Source organism: Bactrocera neohumeralis, unplaced genomic scaffold (genome assembly GCF_024586455.1).
Source record: "Bactrocera neohumeralis isolate Rockhampton unplaced genomic scaffold, APGP_CSIRO_Bneo_wtdbg2-racon-allhic-juicebox.fasta_v2 cluster11, whole genome shotgun sequence".
Lineage (NCBI taxonomy): Eukaryota > Metazoa > Arthropoda > Insecta > Diptera > Tephritidae > Bactrocera > Bactrocera neohumeralis.
Genome location: NW_026089624.1, coordinates 25,740,783 through 25,757,292, shown reverse-complemented (window position 1 = coordinate 25,757,292; position 16,510 = coordinate 25,740,783). Strand labels below are relative to the sequence as shown.

General features: G+C 34.0%; 1 pseudogene; it reads right to left on the bottom strand.

Moving 5' to 3' along the window:
- Window positions 1-12,071: 12,071 nt before the first annotated feature.
- Window positions 12,072-12,274, bottom strand: LOC126766334 (small nucleolar RNA U3; annotated as a pseudogene).
- Window positions 12,275-16,510: the final 4,236 nt, after the last annotated feature.

Genomic DNA, 16,510 nt, shown 5'->3' with positions numbered 1-16,510 from the left:
AGTTTTCAAGTGTACCTTTCTTGCCAAGGAAACTGAGTTTTTAGGCCACGTTATTACCCCTGAGGACATTAAACTAAACCACGAAAAATTTAAAGCCATAGACAAAATAATGTTGCCTAAAACTCATAAAGAAATTACATCTTTTTTTGGTATTAGGAGGTTTATAAAAGATTACTCTAAAATAGCAAACAATTTAATAAAATATTTAAAAAAGGGCTTCAAAATAAATATTAATGACCACGATTAAAAAGATTCTTTCCTTAAATTGAAAATGTTAATTAAAAATTACCCCATTTTAATCCACCCAGATTTCACAAAAACTTTTACTCTTGTGACAGATGCGAGTAATTTTGCTCTAGGAGTAGCTCTCATGCATACTAACAGGGTAATTTCATTTGCTAGTCGAACTTTGAATGGACATGAGAAGAATTATAGCACTTTAGAGAAAGAGGTGTTAGCCATAGTGTGGGCCACTAAATATTTTCGCCCATATCTTTTTGGTCGCAAATTCACAATTAAAACAGATCATCGTCCATTGGTTTGGTTAAATAATATAAAGGAACCTAATTCAAAATTACAAAGGTTCAAAACGAAACTCAGTGAGTTTGGTTTCGACATTTTATACATTAAAGGTAAAGAAAATGTAATTGCTGACGGCCTGAGTAGACTAAGTTATAATAATGATAACAAATTAGACATTGAAATAATAATCAATTTACATGAACTGTTTAACGAAGATGTTAATACAGTACACAGCGCTGAAATAGATGATACGGATTTCATTAAAATAGCATAGCGTCCAATAAATATTTTCAAATATCAAATAATTATTGAAAACTCAAGTAATTATTCTTGTAAAACATCAATAATATTTAAAAATAAAATTCGCCTTAGTTTAAAAATCTATATAAATAAAAATGAATTGTTGTTCGTTAGTCTGATTAAAACTCGAGAACGACTGATTGAGCTGATTTTGGTTTTAAAATGTTTGTCGTAGTCCAGGGTAGGTCTAAACCAGTGTTTCCCAAAGTGGGCGATAACGCCCCCTTGTGGGCGCTGCAGGTATCAAGGGGGGCGGTGAAAAACCCAGAAAGAAAATGGGGGCGTTGTGTATAGGCCTGGGGGGTTATTCGTAATTCTATTTAGCTAGGAGGCCTCTTAGACAACGACTACATGAGCTCTCAACTCTTAACAACAACTTGTGAACATCAACTAATATGAATTAAAAGATTGCTCAAACTCGGTTCTATATTTCTCTCCGCGTAGTTCATATATCTGTCCTATTTTATTAAATATAGAAAAAATGAAAATCATGTCAATCGGTCGCTCCGTTTCATAACGAGGCATCTCGACAGTATAGAATTTATAGAATACTAACTGTCAAACGTATTGCTATTGCCATTGCCAAATGTGTATGTGGGCATTTGCTGTCATAATGTAATCATTTGCGCAAAGGTGCAGGGTAGGTAGGTTCGAGATGATGTAGCGAATGCTTTGAGCTCTTGAATAATTTATTTTAACACTTGCGAAATGACGTCGGGTAGGTAGCTGATGTAACGCACGTTTTGAGCTTTTAAACTCCTTAAATCTTTTATGTGGAAAATAAAAAAAGGATAAAGGTCGTTGCTGCTTTCGCAGCCAAACTGCTTCTACACAAAAAGAATCTGGGCAGACGTGAGTTTCACAATTTTTCGAATTTATTAGTATCATGCAGTAACGACGAATTGTTTGCCCACTGCCAATATTTGGAAAACCTCCACATTGACTTCATCGAATGATACCAGGACATTTTGAACTTGGAAATACCAGACTGGGTGTTGGATCCGTTTTCAAATGTCAACACAGCAATGTCACCTCAGCTGGAAGAAGAACTTATAGAATTGACAACAAACGAGGAAATAAAAATCAAGTTCAGAAATGGTTACCAAGAATTTTGGCTACAAAAACCGATCTCGCAATTGTACCCGGGATTGTGGTCAATCGTTCAACGATTCTTGATAGCATTCCCATCGTCATATTTGTGTGAACGTGGATTTAGTGTTGTGACAACACTGCTTACTGAAAATAGAAATCGTTTGCTTGTTACCGAACTTGGCAACTTGCGACTGTTCTTGAGTAAATTGGAACCTGATATTAACAAACTTATTAAAAAGTATCAGATTCATCCTTCACATAGTTTTTATATATGGATCGATTATTTTAGTTTTATTTTTAATAAAATATTCTCTGTTTTAATACTATAAAGTTGTGTTTCAATAATCATTCTTATTGGCAGGTGGAGCCGTAAGAGTTAACTTGAGACCTAAGCGCCGTTGTATGTTACCTACTGCGCTTAGGTTTCAAGTTGCTGGTTATAGTAAAAGTTTCGTTTAAAATTCTCCGTTAATATACATATATAGGTCACAATAATTAATTTCAAGTTATAGTGGTTTTTAAATAGGTGAACAAATGGGGGCGCTAAAAAAATATTTATTCTCAAAGTGGGCGGTGAACAAAATAAGTTTGGGAACCACTGGTCTAAACGGTGAGGAAATAAGGAAAAATTGCGAGTAAGATAGAGTAAGACGACAATTCCATTTTCCCATATAAAAGTTGACCACTTACTTTCTGTCAAACATTTGACGGTATTTGTATTCTCAGTTCCACTCGGATTGAAGAACGCATTAAAACAAGACTTTTCAATCGACAACATAATATCAACTTTGCTCATAACATCGTGTATTTAAATTTCAAAATATAAAAATAATTAATGTGTTGACAGGTGTTATGGGTGCAGAGTAAATGACTATGAAGTGGATAGGCAGAGAATGAAACGAGTTCGTGCACATCAATCACAACAGCAGCGAGCACGGGATAATGAATTTAATCGATTCCGCAGACGCAATGCTCCTGTAAACCTCGAACGAGGAGCATTTTCCTACGATCCGGAAATTGATTATACGTGTTGCCGACAAATCTGTGACGATTGGAGAAATGTCAATCATTTGTCAACATTCTAAAGCATTAAAATACGGTAGTGAACCTGCGGGATTATGTGGTGCTGGTGGCAAAGTACAATTGCCACAATTGGTTCCACCACCTGAATCGTTACACTCTTTAGTTAATGGGATGGAAAGTGAGTCTAAACACTTCTTGGCTAACATCCAAAAATATAATAATTGCTTCCAAATGACATCGTTTGGTGCAACGCATATAGTACAAGACGGGTTCATGCCCACTTTCAAGGTAGTGTGCCATAATTGTTTTAGTGAAATTATAATTTGTATTTGTATCACTATTCATTTAACCAGTTCCTAAACAATTACAGATACAAGAACAAATTCATCACCTACTGGGGGCAATGCTGCCAGTGCCAGATGCAGATCATTAATTTTTGCAAATTTATTTTATGGGCAATCAAGATGCGGAAGTTGATGCACGTTGTGGTCATAATCCAACCGTCAAGCGAACCATTGTCCAACAACTGCAAACATTTTTTCCCTAGAATAATGGATTAATGAAGGTGTTCAAAATGGCACTGGACCGGATGCCATCAGACAGCCATAATATTGTAATAAGAGCCGACAAAATACCTGCTGGAGAGCATGCAAGAAGGTTTAATTCACCGACAATAGATGAAGTGGCGATTGTCGTTGTTGGAGAGAATTTGCAATCAAGAGATATTGTACTTCATCGCCGGAACAATGAATTGAAACGTGTATATGAAACGCATAGAGCTTATGATGCTTCACAATACCCATTAATTTTCTGGCAGGGAGAAGATGGGTACCATTTTAATATCAAAATGGTTAATCCAACAACAGGTAATTAGATTATACAAAATATAATATTTTATATATTTATATATTTTATCATTTGTACTTCCAGGTGCTGATACACACAAAACAGTCCGTGCCATGAATTATTATGCATACAGACTCATGATCCGTGAAGGTGAAGTAAATCACATTTTGATGTGTCAAAGGCTCTTCCATAAGTATGCAGTGGACATGTACGTCAAAATTGAGACTGAACGATTGACATACATTCGTCTAAACCAACAGCAGCTTCGATCTGAAAAGTACATTCAACTTCGCGATGCAATAAATGCTGACGGCAATGTAAATAATGTAGGAAGAATGACAACTTTACCGGCCACTTACATCGGAAGCCCTCACCACATGCACGAGTACGCTCAAGATGCGATGTCTTATGTTCGAAAGTATGGCCGTCCAGACCTATTCATTACATTCACCTGTAACCCACAATGGATTGAAATAAAAAAAGAACTGCTACACAACCAAACACCACTTGATAGGCATGACATCACAGCCAGAGTTTACAAGCAAAAATTAATATATTTAATGAATTTCATTACAAAGCATCGTGTGTATGGCCAAGTACGTTGTTGGATGTACTATGTTGAGTGGCAAAAGCGTGGTTTGCCACATGTTCATACATTAGTCTGGTTTGTTGACAAAATAAGGCCAGAAGAAATTTATTCCATTATTTTAGCCGAAATTCCTGATGAAACGGTTGACCCAAAATTGCATACAATAGTAACTAAACACATGATACATGGACCTTGCGGAGTTATCAACAACAGCTCACCCTGTATGATCGATGGCAAGTGCTCCAAACGCTACCCGAGAAACTTGGTTGCTGAAACCATCTCGGGAATCGAAGGTTACCCATTGTATCGTCGGCGATCAGTTGAGGACGGTGGACGATCTCTAGATGTCAAGATAAAAGGACAAGATTTTCATGTAGACAATCGTTGGATTGTGCCGTTCTCGCCCATATTGTCCAAAACTTTTGAAGCTCACATCAATGTGGAATTTTGTAACTCTGAGAAATCCATAAAGTACATATGTAAATATGTTAACAAAAGTAGCGACATGGCCATCTTCGCAGTAACAAACACAAATGATGAAGTGTCTCACTATCAGATGGGTCGCTATGTAAGCAACAATATAATAACCACGATTGGCTAAGAGAACGAGCAATATTGGCAGCAAAAAACAAAGATGTCGCTGATCTCAATACTACCATTTAGAATTTCCTTCCAGGAGAGTTGTTTACGTACAAATCAGTTGACACGGCTACAAACCAGGATGAGGTAGTCAACTATCCTACAGAATTTTTAAATTCATTGGACTTGACTGGACTACCACCACATAATTTGAAACTAAAAGTAGGGTCAGTTGCCATCATGCTGCGTAATATTAATCAACCTCGACTTTGCAATGGAACGAGATTGGTTGTGAAGAAACTCATGGATAACATCATCGAAGCTAAAATAATCAAAGGAAAATACGAAGGAGAGGATGTCTTAATCCCACGAATACCTATGATTCCAACGAATTTGCCATTTGATTTTAAAAGGTTGCAATTTCCCGTGCGTCTAGCTTTTGCGATGACCATAAATAAATCGCAAGCCAAATCGTTGCAAGTTTGCGGAATAAACTTAGAGCTTTCCTGTTTCGCACATGGACAATTATACGTTGCCTGTTCGCGTGTCGGAAAACCAACATCCTTATTTATTTACGCACCGCAAAAAAAAAACTAAAAATATTCTCTACCAGAAAGCACTATACGTATATTAATTAACTGTATATATATACAGCAGTGTACATTTATTGGCCGATATCATGATGATGATGATAACTGTGTTGTGTTTAATTTCAGCAAAGATTTGTTTATCATCATCAAAGAGAATTTTAAAATTTTGTTTATGGAGTGTATAAATATAAATAAATGACTTAATATGTATATAATATGTGCATTTGGATCCTTACAATTATATAATAATATGTTGTATATATCTACATAAATAAAAATGAATCGCCAAACTGTATGTACGCTCATAACTTTGATACGACTTATCCAAATTTGATAATTTTTTTTTAAATGTTCGTTGAGGTTCAAGGATGGTTTTTACGAAGAGAAAAATTCGAATAATTGCCGGCAAACCCCTAAAAACAGCCCTTTTCTTTTTCCCATACAAACGAATGAATGTTTGTTTGTTAGTAACGCTAAGAGAACGGCTGAACCAATCTTGATGAAATTTTCAGAGGTTGTTCGTTGTGGATCGAGAAAGGTTTACACGACGACATGGGTTTCGGTCTCTTCGACTAAACGTCTCAACACTAAAGTTACTTTTCATGAGGAAAAGTCGGAAAATTGGATACTTCCAAAAAGTAACTTTTTTCCACACAAAGTTTTTTAAATTTTTGTTTGTTTTTTTCTTTTTACTTTATATTGAAGCAACGTAGATGTGGTGGAACAGGAAATGTTGGATATCAACTCTATCGGCGTCGCTTACCAGATAACAGAACATTCAGCATTCAATTTAGAAGAGTGAATAACGAAGTTGACAACACATGGACGTACCATATTCGCCATTATTGTTTATTTCAAATTCAAAACTCATATCAATGTTGAGAATTGCAGTTCGGTGAAGTCGATAAAATATGTTTCTAAGTACGTCAAGGAAAAGGAAGCAACATGGCGGTTATTGGTCTTGAACGATACGGTCGATACGTGAATTGCAATAAAGCGTTTTGTAGGATATTTGCTTTTGCAATTCATGAAAGTTTTCCGACTGTTGAGCGTCTCGCAGTTAATTTGGAGAATGGCCAAAGAGTGTATTTCAACCCAAAGAATACAGTACAGCCAGTGGAAACACCGCCAGCAACAAAATTAACATTGACGAGTTTTTTTCTCAACTTTCGTCAGTGATCCGTTTGCGAGAATATTGCTCTATTCGGAAATACCCTGATATTATACATGGAATGCACCGTCGAAGAAATAGTTGCGCAGAAAGCAAGGCCAACCAGTAGATTGATATCCAGACGTGTTTTCAACTACTGCATTAGGACGAATTTACACAATCCACCCGAAAAACGACGATTGCTTCTACCTTCGGGAGCTATTGATTAATGTACGCGGTTCAACTTTATTTGAGTCATTGCTTACTTTGAATGGTACGGTGTGCGCAAGTTTTGGAGAAGTAAGCCAGCAATTTCAATTGCTGGAACACGTTAATCACAGGAAAGAAAAGGAAGTTCGCACACTTTTCGCAATAATCATTTCGGCATATCAGCCTTCAAATCCGCGTCAATTATAGGATACGAACAAAAATGGCAATGTCATGACATTCGCCTTCGCTAAAAATTGGAAATGGTTCAATTTCGGTTGATCCTTCCGGTGGTTCGATATCAATTCCATCTTCCCTTTATCAATTCACGAAAGATGAACTCATCACAAATGTTCGGATATTGGCCAAATTATCGTAACTACGATTCCTAAAGAGCACGCGTAATGTTAGCTGCCAAAAATACCGATGTTGTTGACTTAAATAATGAAGATGACACCGTGAATTATCCAGTGGTATGGCAGGCTTGGTATGGCACCGCAGCATTTGCGTCTCAAAGTAGGATCAGTCGTTATTATGTTTCGCAATCATCATGCCCCGAAACTGTGTAATGGAACCCGACTGATTGTGACGCATCTACCGAATACAAAGGGCAGAATGCTTGATTCTACGAATTGCTTTGAGTTCTAACGATTTCCCATTTCAGTTCAAACGTATTTCGTTTCCAGTGAAAATTGCATTTGAGATGACAATCAACAAGACCTAAAGATAGTCCAATAGTGTGAGGCATAAATTTGGAAATGCTATGTTTTTCACACGGCCGTGGCGTGCTCACGAGTTGGAGAACCATCTTTTCTGCACACCGGAACAGAAACCAAAAAATGTTGTTTATCAAGCTACGTTACAATGAAAAAAAGGTGCGTGGAGTCCCTACGCGCGGAAGAAGTTATACTTCTTAGTGATATTCAGAAATGCATATCATTTTGTATGAAAGAAAACTAGAACATTATGAATTTAATGCACACTTTATAAAGCAAAGTCTAAATGAAGGAATTTTGACTCGGAAAGGGAAATGCAGCGTAACCATCTCTCTTTTGTACTCTTCGAATTGGGTTGTCATGTTATAATTTGTATATCTTATATCATGGTGTTCAGTCAATTTCTTGTATTCATTATTGACGTTGCATTTGTATTGCGCACAAGCCTGGGCCAAAGTAAAATGAATTTTCTTTTTATTTTTCTTCGCAGTTTTTCAATAAATTTAAATAAGTTTCTTAATAAATTTAAATAGGTTTTTTAATAAATTTAAATAAATTTAAGTAAATTTACATGTATTTTCATTTATATTTAATTATCAATAAATTTTTTTAAAATTATTTGCCCTAGTTGTCCATTTTATTTTTTCATGCATTTCAGTCGATTTTTGTACAGAAATTTGACAGGCGTAGAGCAAAATGCGAAACAATCATACAGATATTATGTCGTTTGCACATTTGTCTGTATGTTTGCGAAAGCAAATGTTCTACAAAAGCATATTTCTATACTTAAACAAAATTATTTGAACCATCGTATATTTCTTACATGCATAACCAAACCATACTTAAGACAACGCCACGAAAGTGTCAATAGTGGTGTTGGTGGTAAGCACATAAAAAGTCACAATGTGAACGCAGGTTCGTATCTCGACGGACTTAGTCTTTAATTTTTGCATTTTAACATCGTAATACTATACTAATAAATATTTTTCTTACTAATAGAAATTAAATTTATCACAGCAATATAGTACCTAATATATAATAATATATAATATAATATACATAATATTGCTGTGATAAATTTAATTTCTATTAGTACGAAAAATATTTATTAGTATAGTATACGATGTTAAAAGGCATACATCTTTCTATCCTATCTAGTGTATCTGCACATGCTCATATGAATGTACATATGTATACTAGGGCGGTTCAAAATTGTAAAACTTTGAAATGTTGAAGAGCTCTTTGATTTTTTGGATCCTTTTGGTGAGAAAATAACTAAAAAAAAATTTGAGCTCATTCGGATATGATTTAGAACTGCCTCAACGAATTCAAAATTCACTAATATATGCTGAATCAAAAAAAAAATTTAATATAATTTGTACATACATATGTCTAATTTTACTGGAAAATCATTGGTAAATACATTTTTTATTATATAATTCATATTATTTAATTTTTTGTTACATATTTTCACATTCAAATATTTTGAAACAAAGTGCTTTTATTACAATTAGGGAAGTTTTTACGGTGACTCTCCACAACTTGTAATAGAAATTGGTTTTCGCTCTCGTTTGTCGTTAAAGAGTGATTAAAATTTGATGCTAGAGCAATTGCTCTTTCAGCACTATCATTTACGACTTTCAAAGCCATTATATATTTTTTTGATTCATTAAAAGATTTGCTTTGATTCCACGAGTCTATGTCTTCATTTAGAAAAGTGACATCCAATTTCAATATTTCAAATAAAGTATGAGAAGCAGGACCAATGAAAAAGGCTATTGTTTTATCACTCAGATCTTCTATACCAATATATTTAACAAATCTTTTAACAGGCTTTTGCATTTTGAACTCATTTATTCGAGTCACCATCAAACTTTTCATTGTTTTAGGTACCAAATCTGAGAAAAGGGCAATTGGAGCTAGTTCTTCGCTTAAATACCATAAGTGTCGACTTAATGCAGCTGTTGCGGTCTCTGATATTATTTTTGATGTGGTGTTATACTCAGAAAAATATTTTATTAGATTTAAGTCATTATAAGGTGCGTCACAGGCATTTGGACTTTGTATCCAAGCTTTTACGTATATTAATGTAATAAATATACCGAACTCAACACAAGCCTTTTGCTGGGGTTCATCATGATGGAATTGACTTCGAAAAAGGCAAATTTTTAGAACATAGAGCAATTTTGACATCCAACCGTGTGATGAAATGCGCCAGGAGTACGAAAACTGATACCGCGTGGAGGAGTTTCTCCCTAGAATATCAACGTTGGTTCTAATAATTCACGGTAATCTTCTCTTAACAATTGCCCTGAATTTTTCTTTAAAATATCGCTTGCAAAAGCTATTGTTTCTATTTTAAATGAGAGTAATTCATTACTAATTCGACTATCAGAACATTTCTCGTATTCGCTTCGATTAATGTTTGGCCGAAATTCCCGAAATGAACTAAATATTTTTACGCCGGGGCCAGATGTTGAACCAAATAATGCTTTAAAAACATCTCCGCAAATTACTTCAAAGATGTGGTGCCGACAAGCTAGCCAAAGTATTTTTTTTTTCAGTTTCTGCTCCAAAAGTACGCATGCTCCTTTTAAACGACCCCTATTTGATGCAGTGGTATCAAAAGACATTCCGACAATTTGATGGCACATATTCCACATCTTTATACCTGCAAAAACTGTTTGTGAAATTTCTTCTCCGGTACTTTTCTCAGTTTTGGGTACTCCAAGCAGTTTTTCAGTGTTTAAGCCGGAGACGACAATGGCAATTCGATCGTCCTTAGATGGCCCCCATGAAATTGCAGGTAGTAATTTTCCATCAAAATGTATAACTAAAGGAACATTGGGCGAGAATATTCCCTTAAGGTTTGAAGCATGTTGACTTCAGAACTGACTACGCATTCTACGAATGGTGCTGATTGATAAAACAGTTTCAGAAGCATGATCCGCACTATACGCTTGAGCAACTGCTGAAAGAATATAGGCTGCTTTCCTATAATTTGTATTAAAGAAATAAGTATATTGTTAAAATACATGTCAACATAAAAACCAAAATTAACTTTCCTGTTACTGGTGTTCGTGCGATCTAATGCGGACGCAAGATTTCCTGACATTATTTTACGCTGTTTAATTTCTTTATTTCGCGGTATTAATGTTTTATTTTGACTAATAAAGTCATCATCTTTATCATCATCATGATCAGACTCTTTGTCACTAAGAGAGGTTGAAAGCGTCGCAGGTTCTAATGTTTTTCGTTTTCTGATTTCTTCTTTTTCAACTCTGTCCATCATTTTCAATACCTTCGCTGCTTTTATTTCTTTTTTTTGCACATATTTTACGTCTACTCTACCCATCACATACTTTCATTCTGACCTTTGGTCTAATAAAAATTGCTTATCTTCTTCGATTTTTATTAAATTCAAAGCATCATGATGAGCTATGTCAAAGATTAAATTAATGTTTTCCATAAACGTATTTTCTTTAGCAATCTGCACATAACTTCTGCGATTTTTATTCCGGCAGATATTGCGATATTCATCCAATATTGATGTCATTTTTCTTATAATATTCCGCCCCTCAACAATTGGAATATTTGCTTTACACCATACATACGCTATCTCTTTGAGATTCATTAAGTTCTGAATGATGGAAAAAATAAACTTGTAAAGTATCAAGAACCGTTGGTAACAGCCTGCCATCAAAGCAAGGTTTGGATTTGCCAATCAGATGAATTGTACTTTTAGATAGCGTAGAAGTCATATTATTACATATTAGTCAAATTATTACAAGATTATAACAAATTATTACAAAATAATTTATTATTTACAGCAATTTAAACGTACAGACTGCTTCTGTTTGAGAGCAAATCAAAACTGACAAAATACACTTATTCCGCAGTCGACGCCAATTTTTACGTTAAAGTACCGCTATTTTTGCATTTTGCTTTGCTTTGCTATTTCTTCTCGCTCTTTGAAACACGTTCTTTAAAGCCAAAGAGAAAAATAAACTAAGATTGATATGTTCGAAATAAATATTGATAAAAAACTATTGCATTTTTTTTATCAATATTCACTAAATTGAATAACATAACCAGTGGTAAAATTTTACGTCGTTGAGGCGGTTCTAAATCTTATCCGAATGAGCTCAAATTTTGTTTCAGTTATTTTCTCACCAAAAGGATCCAAAAAATCAAAGAGCGCTACAATATTTTCACCATGGATTTTTTTCTTTGAAACTTGAATCGCTCAAATGTATACGCATGTGCGCGTTAAGAAATTCAAAGAATTCGCACAAAAAAAAAGAGAGACGAAAGAAATAAAGTCACATAAAATAGTTCAGAATTCGCAAAAATGAAAGACAAACGAAAGAAAAATAATGCGCAAGCATACATAAGCGTACTGTACTTATTGACCGCATTGTTTTTGCGTAAAACCTTGGAATTTATTCATTAAAATCACCACTCAGAAGTCGTTTTATCCGTTGTAAGCGAGCGATTTTCGAAGAAACATCATTTCTAATATGCCACAACACAATATTAGAAATGAAGTTCATAAACCTCACGCTGTCAGATAAAACGATATACCTCGTCATCGCGGGTCGATTTCCAAAAAATTTAAATGAAGACTAACTACAGAAATGACCCTGTAAAGTATAGCCTTAATTTTTCAACGGCCAACGCAGAGTATTTCAACCAAAATATACGCAAAATAGTTGAGAATTCGCAGAAATGAAAGACAAACGAAAGAAAAAGAAGCATAACTTCAATAATGCACAAGCATACAAACATACATATGCGCAGCAGCAGCAAGGAAAGAGGTAACAATCGGCGATCCATTGTATATTTCTTTCATGCATAACCAAACCATAATTAGGACAACGCAATACAAGTGTCAATGGTGGTGTTGGTGGTAAGCGCTTGAAAAGTTACGACGAGCACGTAGGTTCGAATCCCAACAGAATTTATTTTTAATTGAATATGTCACCAACCAAAAATTGAAACATTGTTCTACAAAAACAACAACAACATAAGCATGGCAACATTGTGTTGTTGGTAGAAAAGCCGAGCTGTGCCGAAAGAAACGAACAAACGATCACCGATGGTCACCGCTTCGCTTGCTGCTCGAACATCTTCGCAGACAAGGTTGCGTAGATTCATATTGAGCAAGGTTGCGCAACCTGAATCTATCGCAACCTTTTCCGAACTCGTATAAGAAGTATAACTTCAAAAACAAAAATGAAATGATAAATTTAACTTTCTTTTCATTTCAAAACACATAATTGTACACCGGACAACGGCTGCGGGGTTAATAGCTGAAAAATAAGCTTTTAAATTTTATGAAAGATAAATTACCTGCCAAAGGTTTGGTAGTCGTTTTTTGCCCAAGTATAGTTTTATTTCGCGAATTTCAATTAAATTGCATTAAGTATTTTGCAAAAGACAAGCTACTTATGGTACTTAAATCTAACTCTTTTATAAAAGACCTAGTAAATAGAGAGCAGTTGTTACAATTAATAAAAAAACTCATTTAAAGAATAACCACAGAGGTATTACTGAAGTTATTGAAGAAATTAGAAATAATTACTTTTACCCAAAATTGCAAAAGGAGATACAAAAGTATATAAATAAGTGCGACATTTCTAGGCGAAATAGGATAGAAGCCCAGAGAATCATAAATTTAATATAACACCAACCCCAGAGAGACATAATGACAACGTACACATCTATACTAATATTATAAAGCTGAAGAGTTTGTTTGTTTGTTTGTTTGAACGCGCTAATCTCCAAAACTACTGGTTCGAATTGAATAATTATTTTTGTGTTGGATAATCCATTTATCGAGGAAGGCTATAGACTATATAGTATCACGCTGCGACCAATAGGAGCGAAGAAACAGTGGTAAATGTGTAAAAAAAAGGGGGAAATTTTTTATCTTTGAGGGCTTCCGTTCCTTGCGCTGCGAAAGCGGTTCAAGATACACAAAAGTTATGTATGAAAGAATTATTTCTCTTTTAATGATCTAAAAAAAAGTCTGTGTGTACCGTTCTTGTGATAACTAATTTGGTCGAAATTATTTGTTAGAGTTGTTTTAACATAATAATATTAATCTTTATCCAAATAAATGTGTTGTTCGGTAATTCTTTTGACAAAATATTCAGTTTACGTAAATACCAAGTGCAGGTAAAAATAATTAGGTTCCTGATTATTAATCTTACATTTCTTTTTTCTACATTCTTTTTATTAATTTTCTAAGTTCTTTCTTTGTCACTATAATGCCTAGAAAAAGAACTCAGCTTTCTCGGCAGACTGCTACTGCAAAGCAGCTGCGAGTTTTGCGCAGCAATGAAAGGATGAGAATATGCATAGGTTGGGTACTCAACGAGCAATCATGAACAAAACCGTGCTAGGGAATCGAGCGTTGAACATTCGCAGCATCTAGCCTCACAAAATTTCCGAACTTTGGCGAACCGACAACGGGAATCAAGCGCTGAACGATCTCAACGTTGGGCCTCACAGAATTCCCGAACTTTGATTTTAAAATTATCGACAAATATGAGAGCCCATTTGGGGGGAGGTAGTATAACTTTCCCTTCAAAATTAGTTTTAGTAGGAGACGGGAAAATACCTCATTTTCAAAATAAAATTTAAATTGACCGCGATTTAGGAGTAAGAGTACGTAACATTGAGGATTTAATATAAAAAGTTTACCCTGACATCAGCGAAATAGAAAATAAAGATAACCAATGGATGTGTCAAAGGGCAATATTGGCGGCGAGAAACAATAGCGTGGACGAAATTAATGACATAGTTTTAAATAAACTTGAGGGAGATATAGTCACATATACATGTCCACAACGCGGAGCCATGTACTTGAAGAGTATTGATAAACTCACCGCATGCCCATAAACTGAAAGACAGAACTTGGGTTTCAGTTCTTAAAGCGTTTAAGGAAAGGATACAATATTTAGGTAGACCAAATAATATAATATTATATAATGAACTAGACACTGTTGTTATAAGGGAGTTTTTAAAAGAACAAGGGATAAATTTACATACAACCACAACTTATTTAAAAACTGGGAATGCAGATGAAGAGAGACTGCAGGGTACGCTAAATGAACATATACTTACGTTTATTCAGCGCAGATCAAACTAATATAGTTGAACTTCAAGATAAAGTGTTTAAAGCAATAGTCTCTTATAACAATGCGATCCATTCAACAACTAAAATTCGGCCAATTGAACTTTTAAATAACCTAGTCTCTCAGGAAGAAGTATTAAAATTTTCACAAATATTGCATAACAAAAACACAGACAAAATAAACAGAATAAATATCAAAACAAATAGGGTGACTGAAGATAACTTTTTAAATCATATTGTTAACAATAATAGAGTAAGCACGTCAAAACCAAAATATAAGAAAGTTACAGATTACAAGAAAGAAGGAAAGTTTAAAAAAATATATAAAACTCAAGTTAAGCGAAAAACTAAATTTCAAATATCTTAATAATAAGTTGAAATAATTAAAGATTCAGCAAGGACTGCTTTATCTGGTGGTGGAGGAGTGATATACATATGTACATATATATATATATACATATATACTTATATATATGCATATCTATCTCTCTCTCTATATATATACATATTTATATATGTATATATAATAATATCAATATGTACATGTATAAAAATGTAACAGTTAATATTAAGGAAAGGATGAGAGAGAGAGTTCAACATTTATTTGTTGTAATTAGTAGTAAGTTATATGTATATAAGAGAACTTAGATTAAGCTTGTAACATTTGATGTAATAAATTATAGTTTTAGTTTTTGGACTGACACCGACGAAGCGTGTTTTATTCAAGAATATCATTATATACGTTATCATTTCCCTATATACCAATAGAATTTGTATGGCATATATGTACATATAATGTATTATTTCTTTGGCATATTTGTCTGTATGTTTGCGAAAGCAAATGCAAGCCACATACATACATATGTACATTAGAGCTCCCACTCCCGGGCTCCCGAAATCCCGGGATCCCGGACTTAAAACTCCTCCCGGGATTTAAAATTAATTTCCCGGGACATTCGGGATTTTTGTCTTCTTTTTTTAAACACTGTTAATTATTATTTTTTCATAAACAAAGTTGTATTTACAATAGATGAACATTGCCAAAAAACAATTAGTAAGAATTTAGTACTTTACAACACTGTTTGATCAAAGTTACAGCACTGGTTTTTGTTGAGAATCGCGATATCGATTAAAAAATAATCGAAAATGAAAAGGAAAAAACGTTGAAGGAAAGGTTGCAAGAAACTGTCAAAGAATCTCGCGTTTTAAAAAGAGATGTCTCATTATCAGTAGAGGAAGCGGTACCAAAGGAAATAAATTTACTTCTTGGGGGTGACGGGCTTGGCAGCAATCTGGAGGTTGCTTGTAATTTTTTATAGACAATACCACCAACTATTGTCGAATGCGAGCATTGTTTTTCAGTGTCTGGAAGCCTTTGCACTAAAATCAGATCTAGTTTAAACGATGAAACAATGGATGCGCTTGTATTTTTAAAATACTATTTAAAATTAGTTCCTACAGAAATCGATCTGTGATTTTTATTATTTGTTTTTTGACAAAATAATATATGTATATATAATACCAAATACATAGGTATATTTTTAATTTAATTCATGTAACTGATTCGAAATAAAAAGTGAATTATATATTTTTTTCAATTTATAAGAAATAATAAATATTATTAAATAATAATTTTTTTATTATAAAGAACCCAAAAACATGGGCATACTTAATTGAATCTATGTAACTGATTGAAAATAAAAAAAATAATTAAATTTTTTTTAAATTTATAAGCAATAAATAGCAATTTTTATT